Source organism: Falco cherrug, chromosome Z (assembly GCF_023634085.1).
Source record: "Falco cherrug isolate bFalChe1 chromosome Z, bFalChe1.pri, whole genome shotgun sequence".
Taxonomy (NCBI): Eukaryota; Metazoa; Chordata; class Aves; order Falconiformes; family Falconidae; genus Falco; species Falco cherrug.
In genome coordinates, this window is record NC_073720.1 from 50,742,613 (window position 1) to 50,763,935 (window position 21,323).

The 21,323-nt window shown below is 37.1% G+C and overlaps 1 protein-coding gene across 1 annotated transcript in view; it reads left to right on the top strand.

Annotated features, from left to right (window-relative positions):
• FBN2 (fibrillin 2) overlaps window positions 1-21,323 on the top strand; it is a 178,786-nt gene that overhangs the window by 9,781 nt on the left and 147,682 nt on the right. The window lies entirely within an intron of this gene.

Here is a 21,323-nt window from a genome sequence, read left to right on the forward strand (position 1 = left end):
GTATTCTGAAACAAAGACTGTGGAAATATAGTAATGTAGAAGTGCTCAACATTAGATCTAATTTTAGAATGTATTTTATGTACATCAAACTGGTAAGTGTAACCCAAATCTCTGTCTATTTAGAATGGATTTTTAATGAGTAGCTATCGTGACGACTGCTTATCAAAACAATAATCTTGTACATCCTTTAACATGAAGTTTGTAAGAATAATCAAAGGTGGTGCTGAAGAGGTTAGCAGAAATATTATTCTTGGGCTTTCTCCCAGGTGGTGTGTGTTTGCAAATACATGTTCTCATCAAAAAGGGTACTGAAGAACTGAGCAATCATAGTGTGAAACGCTGGGTACTAGTATGTATTGTTGTCTTACTCCTTTAAAATATTCAAAATGTTGTCAGTACTAAAAAGGGGGATGGATTCATTTGCATTAATGGAAAATAGAAAGTCATATATTTAATTCTCATTAGCAGTGGACAAGACACCCACTCAGTGCAGAAGTAGACTTCTTAGATTGATAAAAAAAAATTAAATCAGAAGGGATCTCCACAGGCCATCTAGTCCAGTACCTGCCTGAAGCAAGTGTAATCAGATAAGGCTGCTGAGGTCTATGTCCACTCAGGTTTTGAACACCTTCAAGGATGGAGATTCCACAACATCCCTGGACAACCTATTCCAGTATTTGATCATCCTCATGTAAAACAAATAAACAAACAAACCACAAAAAATATCCCTAATATCTAATTGCAGTCTTGCATGTTCTGACTTGTGTTTGTTGCCTTGTCTGATGGCTGTGAACCTGGAAGAAGAGTCCAGCTTCGATTTCATTGTATTTTATATTTTATTATATATTATTTATAATATATTATTATTATAAATAATATTGTATTATTTATATTTTATGATTATATTTCATTCTGAACAGTTATAGGCAACAATACTGCCTCTGTAGTTACAGGCAGCAATAGTCCCCTTGAAACCTTCTCTTCTTAAGGCTGGCTGAACTCGGGTCCCTCAGCCTTTCCACACAGGGCAAGCTCTCCAGCTCCCTGACCAGTTTGGTGACCCTTGTCTAGATTTTCTTCTATATGTCCATTTCTTCCTTGTATTGGGAATCCAAAACTGGACACAGTACTCTGATGCAGTTCTACAAGTGCCAAATGGAGCTGAAAAGCCACTTGCCTGGACTGGATGCTGTGCTCATCCTGTTGCAGCCCATGCAGCTGGCCTTCTCTGCTGCAAGGGTATGCTGCTGCTCCATGTCCAGGTTGTTCTCTAGTAGGACCCCCATTATCCTTTCCTCAAGAGCTGTGTTACAGGCAGTTAGCCTCAACACTCTGTTGTTCCATCAGATTATTTCATCCCAGATGTGAGACTTCCTTTGCTTTTGCTGAACTTCATGTAAATACGCCCGTTTTTTCTAAACCATCCAGATCACTCTGAGTAGAAGCCCTGCCCTCCAGCATATTGTCTCGTGCCCTAAATTTGGTGTAATGTGCAATTTTGATGAGTGTGCTCTTGTGCCACCACCCAGGTTGTTGATGAAGACATTAAACTGTTATTTGCCCAAGTACTCATCCCTGAAGGACCGTGCTAGTTTCCTGGCTACAAGCTGGACTTTGCTGATTACAACTGTTAGAGCCAGCAGTCCAGCCCATTTTCCACTCACCTTATACGTTGTTTACTTACTCAGTCTGTATCTCACCAATTACAGTCTCTCGGTGGGAGCCTGTTTCAAAAGCCTTCTCAAGTAAAGCAACATCCACTGCCATGCCCTTGTCCTCGGCTCCAGTGACCTCAGGGTTGAAAGTGGTGATGACACTTACCCTTGGCAAACCCATGCTGGCTGCTTCCAAACACCTTTTGTCGTTCATGTGTTTAGAAATGGCTTCTGAAGGGAGTCCTGTGGAATTCTGTGTTTTAAATTCGGGTCTGAAGTGCTCCAAGCTTTTTATAAATTGTGAAAATACCTTGCACCATTTTTCTACGCTTGTTCACTATGAAATGGAGGTAATTTCCATGTAGATGAAAGAAATAACTAAACCAAATACTGAAATATCAGGAGCTTCTATTTGCTATTCAAGGCTGTTTTGTATACCCACTAGATGTCACAAGCAACAGAGAAATGTAAAGGATGACTTTGTTTCTTTGTCTCTAATTGCTTGTCACTTCTGTTCTTAAAACCAGATTTACACACTGTTATTCATTGCTGGTGGTTTAGGGTTTTGCTGTTGCAAGTTACATCCAGCCCATTCTCTGTAGTTGCTTCTTACAAACCAAGTGCAAGAACTCAAATCTTTTATATTTTGGCTAGTGGGGAAATAGGAAGCATTATTCTGTTAAAAACTCTGTTGATATTTGCAGCCATTTCCAGGAACATTTATTTGTAGAATGTACACCTACCTTCTAGCAAAAATAAGACACTACCAAGTCTGTCAGTTTAGAATGGATTTTCAAGGGATTGGACAGCATTAGGCTGCTTTATAGTTTAAGCCTTAATTCAGAGGGAGCTTACATTTGTCCAAATTCAACAGTCAAACTTCTATATCCAAGATGGATGATAATTATTGCAGTACTATAACATGATAGAATTGTAATATTGCAATTTTTATAAATTGATTGCATTCATATTTTTTTCTTTTTATTTATTGCAAGAGAACTTGGTAAACCTGCTTTTTGTGCCTGACAGAAGAAATTGTTGCTGGTTAAGACTTGTTTCCATTGTCTAGCTAGATTCAGAACTGTAGAATCATAGTACGTATGACAGACTCCAGCTGCGATGATGGTTCAGACTTTTTAATAACTATGCTTATACTTGAAATAAGTTGACTTGTTTAAAAGATTCTAGTACATATGGGTATTGTAACAACTTTTGTGGTGATGAAAGCATTGAAGTTTGCTTTCTTATAATTCATTGTAAAACTTTAAGCTGCAGAATTCAAGCCATGTAAAGGAATGAAACACCAGTATTTTGGCATCCATATTTCTTAGCTGTCCTTCGAAGTCTTAGCCTTTCAATTCTACATGTAGAATGCTATTGTTATAAAAGATTTAAGCTACATTGCATGGTTATTTGGAAACTGAGTTATTATAATCAAAAATTTACATTTCCTTACTTGAAATTGGGGATAGTAAGACAAATATGCTTCTGTCACTGTCACAAAAATACAACATATATGTAATATATATAATTGCTATATAATTTGCTTATCTATTATAATATAATATACTTTTCCAGCAGTGGAAAGGACTAAGTAAAATTTCACCTAGACTCTTATCTTGGTGTTGCCTAGACTTTCTCATATTCAAAAAAATAAGTTAACTAATTTATTGTATATTACTCAGCTAAAGAAAGATGACTCCTGTAGTATATCTTGGTAATAACTGTAAAAGGTCTCTACTATAGTAACTGTGAATGTTAATTTTTTTTATGCTTTACATGAGCTGGAGTACTGTGAAGGATACTTTAAATGCCTATTCTGTTCAGTACTTGTTCATAATTTATGCTTTTAACCTAATAAGAAGTTTATGCTTTCCAACAAAATGCAAAAGGCAATGATTTCTTCATCTCTTGGTTGCAATGGTTGCCTGTAATACTTTACAGCAAGAAATGCCTCTGTAGTTTAATTTAAAACTGAGTTTAGCAACAGTTCATAACTCTTTTAACTAACATTTTATAATTTAAGGTTACGTGAACTTCCTTTGCAAATCACATTGGAGTTATAAGAGACTTTGTTTTGTTATTTTCTTACATCGCTGTGTTTTAAATGCATACATTTTATTGTTCTGTAAATTAAGTTCTTTTAAATTAGGTATTTTCTTCCTAATATAGAACATATGTAGCTTTCCTTCAGACTGGCCTCCCAGCCTCAGTTATATGATAAAACGTGACTGCTTGTTCAGCTATCTGGGCTCCGAGCAGACTAATTTCCGGACTGGAGACAGGAGGCTGAGCAGTAACTAATGACTGGAATGATGACAGTATTTAACTTGAGACTTGCTGCTGGGTTAACAAGAAAGCAGAACCTGTTTGGGAGCTTGGGCTTTACTCTTTTGGATATATACAATGAGCTTTTCTATTTCCTATCAAAGTGTTCATTTGGTCAGCTTCTTGTCTTTGATTTGTAAACACAGAAGATTCAAGTATTTGCTTTTGTTTGTTCTGTTGTGGTTTTTTTTTCTTTTTAAAGAAAAAAACAGATGTCAAAATTTTGCTGTTGAATTTTTCCTTGTGAAAAATAAATGAAAATAAAGAAACAGATAGATTAGGAGGTCTCATCCTCAGTTGTACACAAAAGAGCAGGTTTTCTAGCATGAGCAGTTTCTTTGGTTTCTCGAGATTGTCTGGGTGAATGATATTTGTATTGTGACACATGGTGTGTGCAGGTTTTTAATTATCTGTAGAGGTAGGTAGCTGTGGAAAAGCAATGTTATTTTCTTCCTTCTTTATTGTGGGCTAAAGGGATGAAGAACCAGTGGAAGGAAGAATCCTGTCACTGATCTAAGTTTGCCTCCATCCCATGTAGGAGAAAGAACAGTGCTCACTTACTGTGTATGTGAGTGGCTTACAATGGGAAGCAAAAAGGTTTGGACTGCGTAGAAATGCATAGCTTGGGAAGAATATCCTTTTGAAGAAGGGAGCAGATTTCAGATAAAGGTATCATGCTTGGGCAGGTGAGAAAAGAGGAAAAATGTACAGATGTAATAGTTTAATATAGCATGGGGACTTCTGAAACAGGGGAACTTTTGGGTTGTTCTTGGGAAAATTGCTGCTCGGATGTTTTAGTCCAGTGTGTTTATTGTGCTTGGTATTCCCAGTAAAAGTGTCTGGACACTTTCTCTGACTGTCTGAATTTTGAAATTTCTGTCTATTAAAGTTGTTGAGAGCCCATACTTCATGACAGATGGAGTAAATAAGTGACTGGGGCAGCTGCCTCCCTGTGGGTTTTTAGTGGGTTAATAGGGAAGACTCTGCATAGATACAGCCAGGTAGTCAGTAGAAACCCTCCTCTCCAGCCAGGCAGCAATTTTTATGCGAGTTCTACAATACCTACAAGAACTTGGCCCATGCAATTGAAGAGTTCTAGGAGGGGCAGCAGCAGGGTAAGTGTTGTGTCCCTGCAGTTAAGAACAGGGTGTTGCAGAGGATGGTGAAAAAGGTTTGAGGTAGAGGATGTAACTAAAATAGATGTTCAATTTGTGGGGTAGGAGAGCATACATCTAAACATTATATTTGAGATCAGTTGCCTTTGTCTGACCTTCTCTGATTGGAAAGTAATTTGATGATCCTGTGTCTAAGAAGAAAAAGGGGGAAAAAGAGAAAAAAAAATAAAAAAAAGGTTTTCTTCAAGCTGGGAAGAGAGTGAAGAAGTCAATCAACAGCACAGAGAAAGGGGCAGGAGGGAGCAAAAAGCATTCTTGGTAAAAGTGTTAATAGCATAGCGTAACTGAGGCAAAAGAATAAAGAACAAAGAAAACAAAACTGAAGTGGAGCTGTAATGAAGACACTGATCACCACTTGAAAGTTATAAAGGTATTTTTTGGTAATACATACGAATAAGATGAAGCTTGTATAGCAAATTGATGCAATTTAATATAGGACAAAACTTCTCAAACATATTTTTATTATAAAGAAAACATACAATTCATATTTAGTCTGTAGTACTGCTGAAGATGCTTGAGTGTGCTTAAGTGACAGTGGTCAGGTGCAAATGAAGCAAGGAGGAAATGAAATTCTTTAAGAAACTACTCCTTCCTCTGACAGACATTCAAAAGATCTTTTATCTTTACACAGCTTTTCCGTATCTGTTGATGGTAGCAGTTCCACGAGAAGAAGTGAAAACTTTTGGGGCATGTATTCAGATCTTGTATAGTTGGTGTTACCCCTGTAATCTCATAAACTGCAGAACTTCTTGCTGTGTAGACTGTGGCAGGTTATGCTCGAGAGGTTTTCCTGTCTGCCAGACGTGGCATGCTGCTGTATGAGTGGTTATAAACGGACCTGTACTTTTTCTCAAGTTGCTCGTTTTGTTTTAGCTGTCCCCCAATGACTGTAAACTTTGTTCAGGTGCTTAACACCAAAAATGCTCTTTTGATCATTGAGCTCTTCTCTTTTTGTAGGAGTTGTGGGAATGTAACTTTTAAATTTTTCTAGGTTTTGCTTTATAGTGGCTACTGTTATCCTGAACTCAAATAGAGGTTCTTTATGTGGGCTAGGATGTGTGTGTGTGTGTATGCATAAGCAGGTCCCTGCTCTGAAGAGCTAACTGGACAAAGAAAGTATTATTACTCTCTTCTGTGCCCGCAAGACAGGCTGAGGCACCTGAGGTTGTTACTTGTTGAAGGCTGGGCAGGGAAGCTTCAGCAAACTTAGCAATCAACTAAATATCCTGAGTTTCAGTCTGAGATTTTAGCTAGGGGAGTCATCCTGCCTGTTTTATCAAGGTGGTGTAAGACTTTTGTATTTTGCATGCCCTAGGAGTGACTATAAATGAAAATGCAGGGTATTTTAGGAGAAAGCAGGAAAAAGGAAAGGAATAAGATTAAACAAAAAATAATTACTAAACGCTACTCTCAAATATCAACCCTGTTTCTTTCTGCCACAGGGCCATGTGTTCTGGTGTCTTGTTTTTTTTCAGTGTACACTAAGTGGAATATTTACCTGCTAGACACCAGTTTAGTTCATTTTCAGTCTGCTTTTAGCCATTGGAAGTGGAGTGCATGGTCTGGAGATACTTGCTGAAAGTTCGTAAAGGAGTTATTCAGGGCCTGTTGAGTGAAGAGAAAGAAATATCAGTTCACTGCAGCATACTCTTAACTACATGATCTAGTTCACAGTGGGTATTCATCACTGCTGGGGTAAACACAAGGGTTACATCATCAACTTCAAGTCTAACTAAAGTCAATGATGTTTAATCAATTTAACTAAAAATGAGTTAGCAGTAGTTTAAAGCTGTACAAAATGTGAATCATCCTTAAATTTTCAATCTTCACCATGATTTCCTACTTTATTTTCTAATTTTCTGTTAAAAAACGTTTCTGTCAGCTTTTTTCCACACATAGTGAAAAGTTAATTATAAGCAAAATGCTGCAGTGGTTGCATTATTTTTTAAAAAACTTCAGTTTAAAATAAAAAAGCACACCTCTGATTTCCTTTGGAGATAGTAAGAGCTAAGGATTGCAGATACCTGCAGCAATAAGAAGTAAACATCTATCTGACAGGTTAGTACCTGATTCAGGAAAATATGTCAGATTATCTGTGGTAGAAGAAGCTGCTAATTTTTTTTTATTGCTTTTTTGAGACTAGAGGTGTCACCAGATGTCTATAATGCATACAGTTAAGTACTGTCCCTGTTCAGGGAACAACTTTTCCTTCTGCAGGTTCAGACCTGCAGGTATTTGCATACATCAGTCTTTGAAGGATGGCCGTAGTTCTGAAGGGCAAATTCAGAAAGCTGCTTTCATGCTTTTAGATATCAGTAGCTGCTAGGATTACAGGCACTACATTAGCTAGTTTGGTCATCCATCATTATGTCCAATAAACAAGATTTTCAGACTTCCCTTCCCTCGCATTTCACAAGCTGAAAAATAAATATCTAAAGCATTGAAAGCCCCACAAAAGAGAGTGTATGTTTATTTGTTGTTAGCAGATATCTGAAAAAGTCTCTCTTCTAGCTGTGTACAAGGTTTAACTTTTTGCAATTTAATAAAAAGACATGGATAATGCTGAATGTGCCATTGCCAATGATTAAGAAAGTACTTTAATCCCAGTCAGTACTCTTCTGTTGCTTCCCTCTTTTCCTTTCTTTGTGTACTTCACTATGTGATGATTAGTATTCCTTCCTCTTGCCACTTTTCCTCTGGCTGCATTACGGACAGTCAATCTGTTAGATAAATACCTAGTGATGGGTACAGCAAACAAAGTCACTTCATGATAGAATACTAATGATATATAGCGTATACTTCTAAGTTACTTGAATAATTCTCATAGTGAACTTAATATAGGTTGTCTCTAAATGCAGAAGACCAAAGCTGTTTATGCTGTTCTGGACAGAAAATGGTCAGTCATGGTAGCAGAGTTTGTGTGTCTGAACCTACAGTTCACAGCCACAATGACAATACAATCATTTTGGTAAGAGCGAAAGCCCATGTCAGGGATCAAAACACCATCATACAAATCAACCGATTAATTACGATCTCCGGTGTGGAGAGTTCCTGTGGCCTGTTACTACAAACGAGGAGAGGGAAGGATGCTTAAACTGACTACAGACCTTCACGGGGAGCCAACAGTCGCAGGGACCTGTAGCTTTTAAAAGGATAGAGTGGGAGTGGAGAATCGCTTCCTTCCTTTCCTTTTTGTGGAGAAATCCCATATTGCAGGAAGCCGATGTCCATGGGCATCCTTAGTTCTGAGTGACTTCTGAACAGCACAATTTATCAGGAGTAGCTTCTGCCCACCTCCCAGTTCTAAAAGCCCTGAGAAACTATCTTGAGGAGTATAGAGCAATTACAAGTTCCTTCAGAGTTGAACTGGGGAGAAAAAAAAAAGCCAAAAAGAAAAAAAAAAGCCCTGAAATTTGAATGACACTACCTTTTTATCCACAGACAGTAAGCACCAGAAAAAAAAAAGGTAAAAGTCCTTCAGTGAAGCAGCCTTGTAACTTTTGCTCCAGCTGGTTTTTAAACACTTGTAATCTTTAGAGCTTTTCAGTTAGTTCAGGCATAAGACAGGTAAGTAGTAAAGTGTTGTAGCTGTGGGGTTATTGCACTTTGTGTTAGAAATAAAAGCAGAAATTTTTATGCCTTTAAATTAGGTGTACAAAATGAAGATGAAAATACAGATTTGGATAACCTCTTCCAAGGACCTGAGGATTTTCATCAGAGTAAAATGGAGCTCTCCTGCAGTTTGGGCGTAGGGGAAGCTTCTTCGCTTCAAGTCAGGGTTTAAAAGGCAACCAGTGTAGCTACACTGTTCTGTACTGTCAAATGAAAGAAAGAACTAGCAGAGTTGATGTACTCCATACTTAGGGCAAAATCTATGCTTGAAAACTAGTATTTTCTATTAGTTAAAGCAGGAATGAGTCCAGGAGAGTATAAAATACTGGGTTTTTGTATGTCAGGTAGGGCTTAAATTGGATTATGTTCTACATCTAGAGATTGTTCACTGAAAAGGAAAAAGTTCTGATAATATAGAGCAATGGACCAAAATCGTGAGTGGGGAACATGTGGCAAAGGAGGGGGAAGATGTTGTCTCTGGCAATTTTTGACTAATCTTATCTCTTTCCTTCCTCACTGAGAATATTCCTCTTTGTCAGATGCATTAGAATAGGACCTTTTCTTTTATTTTAATTGTTAGTGTTTCAGAAGAAAAAGTAATTTCTTCAGAAAAATCATTAATTTTATTAAACTAAATAATTTGTAATGTATCCAGGAAAATATCTGGAGCTACTTGCAGAGCATCTAGGTAAGTTAGCGATCACAATGAAATTAAGACATTTGTTAACAGGGGTTGTCTTTAACAAAGGTACAAAACCTCCTGAAATAATCAAACAAATAGGAAAACTGTCAGATTCAGCAAGTGCTGATGTTTTGTATTGTTTGTGTAGGCATTGTAGGCAAATTTTAAAATTGGAAAAAAGTAGAAAAACCTGAGATAGGAACCCAGTTCTGAAGAACTGTAAAAATGAAGAAAAAAAAAAAATCTTTGCTTTTGTGACTGTAGAATGTATTAGGACAAAGTAGACAAATAGATTTAAGAATACTGTGTTGGAGGAGGCTTTAGAGGTCCTCCGTGGAATTCAGCAACTTTGAAAGTTGGTTACTTCTATGTTTATGAGCATTTGAAATGATGTTGGATTTCTATATTACTTATAAGTACTTGTGCAAAACTTGAAAAACTCTACCCACAAAGTCATCCTGCCGAGTATAATTTGAAGCATTTCTCATATTGTATAGGTTTATATTATCCAAGAACATTAGATGAAAAGAAGCTCTTGAAAATTCCTGGAGAGGAAGTCACAGCATATGGGAGAGTTGTCATACAAAATCAGACCAAAGGGGCAGCCTGCCCTAGGATCCCATTGCTGCCAGTAGCCAGTTTAACAGAAGAAATGGCAATTCCCCAATTTATTTCCCAGGGTCAGATAATTTTGTGGCTCAAGATTTTTCTGAGCAAGTGGCATTGTAATAATTTTAACACCTTGTCATTCATTTTTTGGTGGTTCTTGTGACCAGCTTTCTTTGTCCCTTTCCTCATTCCTGAGATCACTTAAGAATATGTGAATCAGTGTGGGTCCCAGCATTCCTTCCAGTGTGAAAATTATTCACATTCTCCCCATTTTGTTTCTTACCCACATAAGGAACTTCCCTCTTATTTCATGCCTTGTTTTCTTGAAGAGCCTACTGTTGAGGTCTTTTGGTTATGCCAGGAGACTGTATCTCCTTCCACCTAGTAGTTATGTTGATTGATTAAGGAACTATGCTGAGTATATAGTGTTTGCTTTTCTTTTACAACAGCCACAATGATACTTCCACAAGGCTATACCTATCAGTATTCCTACATCAATTAAAACCTAGCTGTTGATAAAAGGAGGCTTGTGGCACACTTTTTGACTCTGAATGTTTTTTAAATTCAGATTGGTGTGGGCATAGATTTAGAAATGTAAACTACAGGAATTCTGCAATTTCATGCCTTTTTTTTTTTTTTCTTAATGTGAAGATACATGAATTTATGTAAACTTGAAGTCATGCTCTGGCTCTGTGGAGTCTGTGTCTTACTTCTACCCCTGACTTAATCTGCTTCATTGGCTTACATTAATCTTATATTTTTAAAACTGTGGTCATGGATTCTTTGTATAGAAACCAATAATCTTCTTAGGAATGTTCCACTTCCTCCAGTTGTTCTATGTGATGTATTTTTTCTTATTAATACTGAATTCTGAAAAGAAGTCATTAAATGGAAAGCTTTTAACTGTCCTTAAGAGTACAGTATGAAAATGTAAGAACAAGATTTCCAGTTTTCCAATCTTAAGTTTTATGAAGATTTTCAGGTCTTGATTGGGTGAATCAAAAACCAGTTTTGTTTCCTGTCCTTATTCATTGACCTGCATGCTGGCAGCATCCACAAAAATATAGTGTTGCAAATATGGGAACTGAACAGAGATCTGTCAGTCCAAAGGTCCAGTACCTCAGACTGAAGCCTTGGCACATACAAGTGATTACAGCAAAGCAAAAAGGTGCTGAGGTGGGTTGAGCCTGGCTGCCAGGTGAGCCCCCACCCAGCTGCTTGCTCACATCCTCACAGTGGTATGGGGGAGAGAAACTGAAAACTCATGGGTCAAGGTAAAGAAAGTGCGATAGGTGAAGCACAATCGTGCATGCACGTGAAGGAAAATAAGGAATTTATTGACTACTTCGTATCAGCAGGCAGCTATTAAGCCATTTCTGAAAAGCAAAGTCTCAGCATGTGTAACAGTTACTTGGAAAGACAGAAACCATAACCAAAATCCTTCCCCTTTCCTCCAGATTTTATTTTATTTTTTTATTTTATTTTTTTTTTTTGCCCTGAGCATGAAGTCATACGATATGGAATATCCCTCTGGTCAGTTCAGGGCCATTCCCAGACTCTTGACCACCCCCAGCCTACTCACTGGGGAAGGCAGAGTGGGAAAAGAATAAAGAAAGAAAACCTTGACAGTGTACAAGCAGTGCTCATCTATGGCCGAAACACTGGTGTGTTCCCAACACTGTCTTAGTCACAAATCCAAAACACAGCGCTTCCGCCAGTTGTTGTGAAGGAAATTAACTCCATCCCAGCAAGACCCAGTACACCTCCAAAAGGTTTCTCAGGCAATATAGATTTATAGTGATCTTTTTGTTTACGAAAATAAAGGAATGGGTAGGATTTTTCCAGAATTCAACTTTAATTGAAATTCACGTTCATTTTTGAGATTCAGATCAATTAGATTAAAAAAATAATTATTGATGCAGCAAATTTAAATTAAGCATAATGCCATCACTGTAGGATGGATCTCAGTCAAGTTGTGCATGGCAGTTTGGTATGATTCCACTGTGTCTTGGATTCACAGTTCCAGCTGGTGTCATGACTACAAATCCAATAGCATTGTGTGTATGATTTGTCATACATTTTTATGCAAAATGAATCACTGGAGGGAAACTGTGTGTGTAAGCTTTATTATTCCAGTTTCTACCACATGGTAGTTCATCGGAGTTCTTTTATAACAACAGGTAAGAAATCAGTGAGAAAAGCTGCTGTTCTGACAGTGAAATAATGGGACATGATTACAATTTTTCAAGGCTACATGAGACGATGTTGGGCCTATTTTCTGTCCTTTAACTTTTAGAGCCCCCAGAACCCCTTCTGGGTTTTGCCATACCCAAGAACTTTTCATAATAAGATGTCTAAATGATCTGTTGAATATTTATTATAGATCGCTCAACTTACATAATTAAATACTTGACTGTTCTATGACCTGTTTAGTATGGTGTTGACACATTTTATCTGTGGCTTTAGATATTGATAAATAACTACCCTGAAGCATCATAAGCCACCGCCTTCTTTTAGCATAACAAAATGGTGTGATGCTCTTTTCCCTGAGTGAATGTTTGTCACGTTTTTATGTGTGGCCATAATGCCAGTGTGGCCTTATATCGGTATAAGAAATGTGTGAATAATTCAATAAGAGTTGTTTGAATAGAAACAAACATATTTTCTTTAGAGTGAATTTTTATTCATGTTGTTCTTATACACTCATTGGGGCTGCTGTGATGTGGTTCGTGTGTGTTTGCAAATGACTCCTGATATTTACACAAGGTAGTTTTTAAAACTAGAAAGTTACATTTTTTCTTTCTTTTTTCTGTTCAAAAACGTTTGAGTCATCTAACCTGTAAAACAGAAACAATACCATATAACCAGCTGCATAGCATAACAAGAAAAAATCAACGTGTATATGTATACTAAGACTAAAATTCTTTGAAAGGACTCAGTTAATAATTCATGTAGTCATAGGAATAATCATAATATGAAAAACAGTCAAAGGAGAATTAATTTTGTCATGTTTGGTATACCAAAATGGTGTGATGTAGACATAGATGGCAGATATCGATCCTTCCATTCAACAGAAAGCAAAGCGCTAGCAGAAATCTAAAATACCTTATTAGTATTAAACGAGATGATAGCAATAAAATGTGATTTAATTATAATTGATGTTTAAATTAAGTGCTATTGGATCAATATTAAATATGTTTCTAATATAGTTATGACTTTTCATGGTCTAGTAAAGTAGAAAAAATTACGTTTTCAGGCAAGTATCTCCTTAGGAACACTGGTTTGTAAAAGCCTGTTGCTGACCTTTTTTTAGATGACTCTTACAGATTTTTCTTTATTTAATCATGACCTTAAATTAGTCATCTAATACCCAGTGATATACAAAGTATTCAAGACATGAAAAGTCCAAAAGAACAGGAAGGAAAATCAATGGAGATAAGAAATAAAGTAAGAGTTGAAGTATTCCTTATGAAGCAATGACCTCTTTAAAACAGTGGAATGAAATTGAATAGAATAAAAGCATCATGGGTAAACAGTAAATTTTGCATCAGATGGGGACTGACAAACAGCTTTTGGTGGTCCTCATGGAAAATGAAGACATTAGCGCTTAAGGTCAGTTCATAGTGAAGTTTCAACACATTGTCAGTTCACAGGAGTGGAGCTATACGCGCTGTAGCACTATCAGCACATTTGCAAAGGCTGTAGTAAGGTATTGGTTGGACATCTTGACATGCTGCTAAACTTGCTGAGGTGTTAAAAGCAGTGCAACAAAGGTTTTGGATAAATTAAAAAAAAAGCAGGAGGGATATCACTAAGATCAATTACTAATTCTAGATACAAGATGAAACAGAAAGAATAGCTAATCCCTATAAAGGGAATAGTACTAGAAGAGTAGTGGCACAGGTCTGCCTGCTGCTCTCTGAATCTTCAACTGCTCTGTGTGCTCCATTAAGGACATTCACCTCAGCATGGGGCTTTGTGGTACTGTGACAATCTTGCTATCTTTTTAGTGTGTTTGTGTGTCTCACCATTGTGGTATAAAATTTGTTTTTTGAAAAAATTTGCCCAATAAGTAGCCGCTTAAAATACTCAACTGTAAGCAGCTAATTATTGGGGAAACCACTATTGTGGATGCTTTGCCACCTTCAAATTTAAGAAGACATTTCCTGTGGTTTATATTGTGCCTGTACAGGTTAAGACACAATGCAGACTTTTCTCACATGTGCGCAGCTTTTTATGTGAGGTTTGAGCTGATTTTCAAGTAGGGTGTGGCATACATTATGTGTCCTAAACAAATGGATGATGCAAAAGATTTCTTTATTCCAGTCTGTGGCTTAATATACATGGTCATCTACACCTAATCAGGGCTGAGGAGGAACAGAAAATTTTGAAATCTGATGACCGTGCATAGTCTCTTCGCTGCTTGATTTTTTCCCTCTTGGGAGGTGGGTGTGTAATACCATTATAATGGAGTACAGCATTACAGGAGCTATCATTGTCTACCAAGAAAAGCTATTTTGCATCTTTCTCGCATTATACTGATTCTTAGCCTTCAAGAATCAGGTAAGATGAAGTGTTCTGTTTTTTCAAAGATGATGAACAACATTTCTCTTACTGACTTTAGAAGCTCCATGTGCTTCTTGGAAACTAGGCTATTTAATATAACTAACAGGCTCACAAAATACTTCCATTTCATTGTACTTTCAATAAGTGCAACTCATCAAGGAAAAATATGTTTATAGCTGATGTCAAGACCTACTCTTCACACCTTAAAATTGCCAGATTAAACTTTTTCTCAGGCAGGAGTCTTTTTGTTGTCTTTCTCTATAGCTATAAATCTCAGCCTTCAGAGAAACAATTCCCTGCCAATGCCTAAAAAGACACATCTCCCTACTGTTATGATATCCAGCCCTGTAGCCTGCTTCTTCCTTTCTGCTCTGCTCTTCCTCCCTAATTACCCTCTCATGATGGGGTGAGACACAGTAGACTGTTTCCCTTATCCTCCCTATAATTTCAGTGTGTGTATTTCCAGAGTGGGTGTACCATTCCTCAGTGGCTAACTCTCTTAGAAGCTGCAGATTTCTTGTTAGAACTGACAGTAAGTGACCTTCACATGTGAGGTAAAATTTTGCTCTTCATCTGCTTCAACACCTTGAGTTGTGTCTCTTCTTTGCATCTAAAACTTAAAACCTGGTTTAGATACTAGATACAGTGTTTTCAGATTGTTTCAGCCTTTGTGCCTTGTAGCATAGATGACAGGAAAAATATAAAAGGAGAATCCGGGTTAATTTTTTGACCTCATTTCAACTAGTTTAGCTGATGGATTACACTGTAAAGTGACATTTTAGATATTGTACTACCAGAAACATCATGTACCTACCTCACACTTAGTAATCTGGTGCCCAGAAACTTTCACTGCTTCTGAGTATTTGTAGAATGCAAGCTAAATCTGCAATATCTACAGTAAATGGAAATTCTAAGCAAAGCCTCCTAGCTAAACCAAAAACATGTGAAAATAATAAAATCTAACAATGGAAGAGGCATTTTCCAGTATAGAATTATATCATTTGAAACTGTAAGATGTTTTCTTTCCTAAGAAACAATTTTTTTTTTTTTTTTAAATCCTGGCTGGTTTAAAGTTGGAGACCAGTGTCACAAAATTAAGTCTGAAATGGTACAATTTGGAATCTAATCTTGCATTCATTAGGTACGGGATTCCTTTGGTTATTTTACTGCTGTATGCAAATGTGACAATTTAAGCATGTTTGTGAAAAGATGTTCTCTCTCCATATTAGGGTTAAGGTGGGTAATACAAAATTTTTTACTGAAAAAAAATTAATTTCAGAGTAATAACATAAATTTTCACTCTCACATGTAGAACAGGAATTAACGTCTCTGTTTTCAGTCCTCTTTTTGGACCCTTTTATTTGCTTATTGTAAGTGCAGACTGAGCTGTGCCACTTTGTACCATTGCAGAGCCCTCAGGCTCCCCAAGGTCAGGATTCTGCCAGAGGAAGAATTTTCACAGCAAGCTGCAGTTACTCTTTATTACTGCAAATTGACTGGTGGTGCTCCTGTATAACCCTGTCTTTCCCATTGAAAAGGCATTTTGCTCGAGGATGAAGAAGGGGCTTTAGGAAGTGATGTCTGTGATTTCTGACAGTTGCTGGAGCAATCATTCTCACTCATTAACCAGTATAGGGAGGATGATTAGTGCTGTTTTAACTTTGAGAGACATACGGTTGCTCACAGATGGGCCAGCATAATGAGCAGAGTAAACCTATATTTTTACCTCCTCCTGACAAGGTATCCAAAACACAGTTTGAGTGTGGCACTAAAAGTAACTGGAGTTCTTTGTTCTCTTCTGCCTGGAGAATCATTTCACTTCATTACTATTAGCATATCTTAGAAGATGAAAACTTGTATAATTTGATGAGTATCTTACAATATAAAACAATATAAAAGTTACTTAAATACAGATCTTTGTATTTTTTAAGCAAAAACCTTTCTAACCAAAGAGCTTCCTTTTGCTTCATTTTCTAAGACAGTAGCTTTTAAAGACGTAGAACAGTTTTCTTCTGGTGTAATTGTATTTCAGTAAATTTCCTTTCCATTAATGCCATTAGACTCCAAAGGTTTAATCCTGTTACTTCCATTTACAATTCCCTTCTGTCTATTGCCACTTCTTTGCATGAAGCTACTCTGCCTACTGTCTAAATCAAACACGTAAGGTTCAGAATTTTAAGGAACTGAACAATAAGCATGGCTACTTGTGATGCATGTCTGTTTCTAAAATGTTAACACCATAACAAGCAATGTTTTTTGGTTTTTATACTTTCATATATAGCTAGAATTTTGTGGGTACTTTAAAAATACAGCTGTGTGATGTTTTTCACTCTGCCTGCCCTTACACTTTAGACCTTAAGAAGCAAAAATCAAATATAGGAAAATGCATAGAATGGATTAGGAGAGGAAGGGGTGGGGACTGTCTATAAAAGAAGTAGAAGAAACCTAACACAGAAACTTGTAACATATCCAGCTTTATTGAAATCTAGTGGAAAGATTTTTATTCATTTCAGCCGGGTTAACTAAGGCGTCCCAAGGAGGAAAGGAAAAGCCCTTGAATGCATATGGGATATGCTTTTGCTTCTGTGTTGGTTTCTAGTAACATCTGAAAATACAGTGACATACAGACACAGTTTAAGCACACTGAAGGAGAGCCTTTCTGAAGGAAGGGCTGGAGGGAAAAATGCCTCTTACTAGGCTGGTTTACGTAATTAAACAAACCAGACAAATCCTGAATCTTTTCAGATGTGGTAATTTTTATTTTTCTTCAGCTGTTGCAATTTTATCTATTAAAAAGAGCATAAATTTCTGTATACATTTTAGATAAAACTATGTATCTAAACTAAAAAAGTGAAAATGGTACAAATTCTTAAAAGATACTTTTCTGGTCAGAAAAGTTAAGGAGTTAACCCATCCTTATCAGCACTGGTACTTCACTTTTAAATGCTGGAAAAAAGAAGAGATGGAAATCTCATAAAAATTGAAGTAGTGTGAAGGATTAGTGTTTGTCCCTTGAATTTTTTAGCGCTAAGGAAGGACTTGATAGTTTGTAGTCATAGGTGGTTTTAATGGCAGGAAATTTTGAACTGTGCTACATTAATGAATTGTTAAGCTGAGATAGCTTCACAGCAGAAGGGATTGTAGATGAAGAAAATATTTGAGAGAAAAAAGTAAACATAAGACTTACAACACAGGCAATTAATATTTCAAATGACTTCATACTTTCAGTAGGCTTTGGAGTTTGCTCTCTCCCTCTCACTTTTCTCCCCCTGCCCTGATATTGCTAGCAAGTTTCCAGTAATCTGCACTGTTTGTTCTCAGTCTAGTATGTTAAAAATTATCCTTTGAAAGAGAAATAGGAAATATAAATTAAAAACCATTTTTACATGTCATTGGTAGTCTTAAAGAGAATTCTATTGAACTGTTCAAGCCTGTGAGGTGTATTGGTAGTGTTAGTTACATCATTGCTCTGGGTGTTTTTAGTGGGGTTAGTTTTGATAGTTATATAATTATTGCCAAATTTTAATATATATAATTATACAACATAATTTTATATAATTTTAATATAAATAATATAAATTTATGTTTATATTTGTTTATATTTCTGCATACTTTTATATAAATAATTACATATTTTATGTCACTGCTGTCACATAGAATGATCTAACTTACTCCGGCAAAGCCTCTGAAGAAGGTCATCATACAAAGCAATTGCTGAATTGTTGTTTACCTTGGGTGTGTGCATGCATGTTCTGTGTACACAGAGGCCCCAAATTAGACTTGAGAGAGTGGAAAGAGAGCTTTGAATATTCCTTTGTGTCCTCTTTTGTAACATTGTACTGGGGCTCAATGGTTGAGGGAGAAGTAGAAGAGGAAAAGTATAGATACAGCATTCAGTAACACCTGAACTGTTCTTCTCATGGAAACAACTTTGAAAAATAAGAAATGGGAAGTTTTTTTGTTTGCTTGTTTATTTTTCCCTTAAAGGGCATAGTCATTCACTGTAAACTTTGCGTTTGTTTTGATTAATACAAAAGGAGTTTTAACCACCTACATGCTGAGCTAGGAGGGTGAGCGTGGATGACAGAATTCTGTGTGGCTTTATGGTTGGGTGTCAGACAGATGCCAGATATTTGGAAATAATTTTCTTCTATTTTCTCCACCTGTGTTTTTTGCATATGTGATTTTTTTTTTGCTATGTCTGTTCTGCTACCAGCTCCCTGACAGATTTTGTGTTCTATATCAGATTTTACAAAATACAGGGGTTTTGAGCAGCTGGCAGGTCTTCAGAAGTATTGACTTCTAAGTATCTTTCTCATTTGTTTCTGGTGAGGGTGAAATGTGTAGTGCGTACGTCCTTCCTTCTTTGCCATGACCTCGTTGTCTTTCCCTGTGTATGGCCTTCCCCCTCATGCAGTGCCCTTCACAAGGCTGATGGCATGCTGTGGTCATCACTCTCTCTTCTGCTGACAGTCTTTGCAGATTCCCAGGGAGCAGCTGAAGCCAATGAAATCCGACTTTTTGAGTTCAGTCCTGCACTAGGTCTGGCAGGAATCCCAGAGAAGCTACTGGGAGTTTTGATTAAGAATAGAATTCAGGTTTAGGACTACTGTTTGCATTTAAATGTAGATCTTCTGGTTTTGGTACCTAAACGCTGTAGCACTGAACTGGTCTATAAGAACTGAAAGATCATAGAATCATAGAATGGTTTGAGTTGGAAGAAGGGACTTTAAAGATCAGCTAGTTGCAACCCACCTGCCACTGGACCAGTTTGCTCAAAGCCCCGTCCAGCCTGGCCTTGAACACTTCCAGGGATAGGGCATTCACAGCTTCTCTGGGCCACCTGTTCTGGTGTCTCACCACCCTCATAATGAAGAATTTCTTCTTTGTATCTAATCTAGATCTACACTCTTTCAGTGTAAAGCCATTACAGTCATCTAGTTGCTACATGCCCTTGTAAAAGGGCCCTCTCCAGCTTTCTTACAAGGCTCCTGGAAGCGTGCTGTAAGGTCTCCCCAGAGCCTTCTCTTCTCCAGGCTGAACAACTCCAACTTTCCCACCCTGTCTTCATACGAGAGGTGCTCCATCCTACATCCTACTCCTCTGGACTAATTCCAACAAGACCATGTCCTTCTTATGTTGGGGGGCCCAGAGCTGCATGCAGTAACCCGTGGGGGTAGACAGAGGCTAGAAGGTGTTTCTGTTACTCAGCTCAAAACAGTCAAAGAGTAAGATTCATGTAGCTGGTAAAAAGCATACCAAACTCTAGAATTAAAGTTTTAGTGATTTTGAGAATAAAATACGTCACGGCAATTATGTATCAAATAAGATGTTTAATTTTAAACTATTGTTCGATTTAAAAAAGTAATGAAATACGAAGATTTAAAAGTCTTTATAAAGATCTGCTTTAAATTTTCAACCATATCTGTCTTCATAAGCATTAGTTATGCAATGTCTTAAAAGTATAGTTACTTTAATAAAATTATATGGAAAAGAGTAATGCAGGTATTATTAGGGATAGAGTTTGCTGAAGCCAATCAAGAGCACATTGAATCCAGGCTTGAAAAATGCTGGAGTGCCAAAAGTAAGCTGGTTTATTTCACCTCAGAGTAATAGCTTGGTATATAAGAAACAGCAGTAAGTTGTTTCTTTATTGAGAGAAGAGATGAATCCTCTGAATTAACTTCTGTCCTATATTTTGATTGTTAAAAGATACCCAGCTTTATAGTGTCCCACTGAAAATACTGCATAAGCCAGATCTCTAAAGCTCTTTTTTTTGTTGTTGTTGAACAAAATCCCAGAGATCTGAAGAAGAGGCAACTATGCTTCTGCCTCTCCGCAGAAAGAACTGTATAGTAAGTAGTAACTGGCTGGGGTTTTATTTATTATCAACTCAAAGTATCAGGATATAGACAGTCATCTGGGGAAATGTTTCTTGCAAGCTAAATACGATTTTTCTCCCCCCCCTAAGACCAATGTGGAAAACAGTTGTTTTTCCTACTTACGCTAACAATTAAAACATTACATTGAGCTGCATGTCCATGGTTTCAACAGGGTTTCTGATCTGCTGAGACTTTTTGCACGATTTTCTTAATTTACACAGGAATTGATTATGAAATATTTTCCCTCCTCTTTTTGTGAGTATGGATGCATTCTGAAGGCCCTTTTAAAAAAGTCTGTTAAGAAGGATACAGTTAATGGGAGAGACTCCACGGCTGCAGTCATTCACTTTTACCTAACTTCAGCAGAGGTTCCATCATGCGTTATGGCACCTAACTTTATTCTGACTCTGGAGTTGTGGCCAGCTGGGGACTAGCATGTAAACATCATCTGCTTTTATGTATTCCTTCTTATTTTTGACTTCACAAAGCAGCATGCAGTTTGCCAGAGGGTTACCACAGAAGTTTAAGTTACATTTAGCTACTTTAAAGTTTTATAGCTGTAGAAAATGGTACATTTGACCTTTACATTGTCCTAACAGCTTTTTTTGCATTTGGCTAACTGAAATATGTCCCAGCATACCATGGCAAGATCAGAGTTTCTGAGAATAATTAAGTATTTGTAGTGGACTTGTTCTGCAAGCCCTTCTCCGTGTTGGTAGTCTTAACCAGTACAAAATGCCTCACATTGATTATTGGGATTGGTTTCTGGCATGAGTAATGGCACTGAACTCCAAAGCAGGGGGGGTGATGGTGG